The 2,500-nt window shown below is 45.0% G+C and overlaps 9 pseudogenes; all 9 read left to right on the top strand.

Annotated features, from left to right (window-relative positions):
- LOC128632430 (uncharacterized) overlaps positions 1 to 70 on the top strand; it is a 119-nt pseudogene extending 49 nt beyond the window's left edge.
- A 179-nt stretch (positions 71 to 249) lies between these two features.
- LOC128632429 (uncharacterized) lies at positions 250 to 368 on the top strand (annotated as a pseudogene).
- A 159-nt stretch (positions 369 to 527) lies between these two features.
- On the top strand, positions 528 to 646 carry LOC128632428 (uncharacterized; annotated as a pseudogene).
- Positions 647 to 824: 178 nt separating this feature from the next.
- On the top strand, positions 825 to 943 carry LOC128632427 (uncharacterized; annotated as a pseudogene).
- A 159-nt stretch (positions 944 to 1,102) lies between these two features.
- On the top strand, positions 1,103 to 1,221 carry LOC128632426 (uncharacterized; annotated as a pseudogene).
- A 261-nt stretch (positions 1,222 to 1,482) lies between these two features.
- On the top strand, positions 1,483 to 1,601 carry LOC128632425 (uncharacterized; annotated as a pseudogene).
- A 176-nt stretch (positions 1,602 to 1,777) lies between these two features.
- LOC128632424 (uncharacterized) lies at positions 1,778 to 1,896 on the top strand (annotated as a pseudogene).
- Positions 1,897 to 2,068: 172 nt separating this feature from the next.
- Positions 2,069 to 2,187, top strand: LOC128632398 (uncharacterized; annotated as a pseudogene).
- Positions 2,188 to 2,346: 159 nt separating this feature from the next.
- LOC128632423 (uncharacterized) lies at positions 2,347 to 2,465 on the top strand (annotated as a pseudogene).
- The last annotated feature ends 35 nt before the right edge of the window (positions 2,466 to 2,500 follow it).

The following is a 2,500-nucleotide window of genomic DNA, read 5'->3' as shown; positions in this document are numbered from 1 at the left end:
AGCAAAGCAGAGTTGGGCCTGGTTAGTACTTGGTTGGGAGACTGAATGGGAATACTAGGTGCTGTAAGCTTTTTATTTGGATCAGTGTTTTCATGGCCTCTGCACAACATCCTGTTTTGGGATAAAGGTTGGACACAGGTTTGAAGGGGACCCAATCAATCAATCAATCATCAATCAATCAATCAGTCACTCAGTCAGTCAGTCTTTTGATTACACTATTTAAATAGGCCCCATTTGGGGTCAGCTTTCGCTTACGGCCATACCACTCTGACAAAGCCCGATCTCATCTGACCTTGGAAGCAAAGCAGAGTTGGGCCTGGTTAGTACTTGGTTGGGAGACTGAATGGGAATACTAGGTGCTGTAAGCTTTTTATTTGGATCAGTGTTTTCATGGCCTCTGCACAACATCCTGTTTTGGGATAAAGGTTGGACACAGGTTTGAAGGGGACCCAATCAATCAATCAGTCAGTCACTCAGTCAGTCTTTTGATTACACTATTTAAATAGGCCCCATTTGGGGTCAGCTTCGCTTACGGCCATACCACTCTGACAAAGCCCGATCTCATCTGACCTTGGAAGCAAAGCAGAGTTGGGCCTGGTTAGTACTTGGTTGGGAGACTGAATGGGAATACTAGGTGCTGTAAGCTTTTTATTTGGATCAGTGTTTTCATGGCCTCTGCACAACATCCTGTTTTGGGATAAAGGTTGGACACAGGTTTGAAGGGGACCCAATCAATCAATCATCAATCAATCATCAATCAGTCAGTCAGTCAGTCAGTCTTTTGATTACACTATTTAAATAGGCCCCATTTGGGGTCAGCTTTCGCTTACGGCCATACCACTCTGACAAAGCCCGATCTCATCTGACCTTGGAAGCAAAGCAGAGTTGGGCCTGGTTAGTACTTGGTTGGGAGACTGAATGGGAATACTAGGTGCTGTAAGCTTTTTATTTGGATCAGTGTTTTCATGGCCTCTGCACAACATCCTGTTTTGGGATAAAGGTTGGACACAGGTTTGAAGGGGACCCAATCAATCAATCAGTCAGTCACTCAGTCAGTCTTTTGATTACACTATTTAAATAGGCCCCATTTGGGGTCAGCTTCGCTTACGGCCATACCACTCTGACAAAGCCCGATCTCATCTGACCTTGGAAGCAAAGCAGAGTTGGGCCTGGTTAGTACTTGGTTGGGAGACTGAATGGGAATACTAGGTGCTGTAAGCTTTTTATTTGGATCAGTGTTTTCATGGCCTCTGCACAACATCCTGTTTTGGGATAAAGGTTGGACACAGGTTTGAAGGGGACCCAATCATCAATCAATCAATCATCAATCATCATCAATCAGTCAGTCAGTCAGTCAGTCAGTCAGTCATTCAGTCAGTCAGTCAGTCAGTCAGTCAGTCAGTCAGTCAGTCAGTCTCAGTCAGTCAGTCAGTCAGTCTTTTGATTACACTATTTAAATAGGCCCCATTTGGGTCAGCTTTCGCTTACGGCCATACCACTCTGACAAAGCCCGATCTCATCTGACCTTGGAAGCAAAGCAGAGTTGGGCCTGGTTAGTACTTGGTTGGGAGACTGAATGGGAATACTAGGTGCTGTAAGCTTTTTATTTGGATCAGTGTTTTCATGGCCTCTGCACAACATCCTGTTTTGGGATAAAGGTTGGACACAGGTTTGAAGGGGACCCAATCAATCAATCAATCAATCAATCAATCAGTCAGTCAGTCAGTCAGTCTTTTGATTACACTATTTAAATAGGCCCCATTTGGGGTCAGCTTTCGCTTACGGCCATACCACTCTGACAAAGCCCGATCTCATCTGACCTTGGAAGCAAAGCAGAGTTGGGCCTGGTTAGTACTTGGTTGGGAGACTGAATGGGAATACTAGGTGCTGTAAGCTTTTTATTTGGATCAGTGTTTTCATGGCCTCTGCACAACATCCTGTTTTGGGATAAAGGTTGGACACAGGTTTGAAGGGGACCCAATCAATCAATCAATCAATCAATCATCATCAGTCAGTCTCAGTCTTTTGATTACACTATTTAAATAGGCCCCATTTGGGGTCAGCTTTCGCTTACGGCCATACCACTCTGACAAAGCCCGATCTCCTCTGACCTTGGAAGCAAAGCAGAGTTGGGCCTGGTTAGTACTTGGTTGGGAGACTGAATGGGAATACTAGGTGCTGTAAGCTTTTTATTTGGATCAGTGTTTTCATGGCCTCTGCACAACATCCTGTTTTGGGATAAAGGTTGGACACAGGTTTGAAGGGGACCCAATCAATCAATCAGTCAGTCACTCAGTCAGTCTTTTGATTACACTATTTAAATAGGCCCCATTTGGGGTCAGCTTCGCTTACGGCCATACCACTCTGACAAAGCCCGATCTCATCTGACCTTGGAAGCAAAGCAGAGTTGGGCCTGGTTAGTACTTGGTTGGGAGACTGAATGGGAATACTAGGTGCTGTAAGCTTTTTATTTGGATCAGTGTTTTCATGGCCTCTGCAC

Source organism: Ictalurus punctatus, unplaced genomic scaffold, assembly GCF_001660625.3.
Source record: "Ictalurus punctatus breed USDA103 unplaced genomic scaffold, Coco_2.0 tig00007380, whole genome shotgun sequence".
Taxonomy (NCBI): domain Eukaryota; kingdom Metazoa; phylum Chordata; class Actinopteri; order Siluriformes; family Ictaluridae; genus Ictalurus; species Ictalurus punctatus.
The sequence above is the reverse complement of the archived record's forward strand: the minus strand, read 5'-3'. Positions and strand labels throughout refer to the sequence as shown.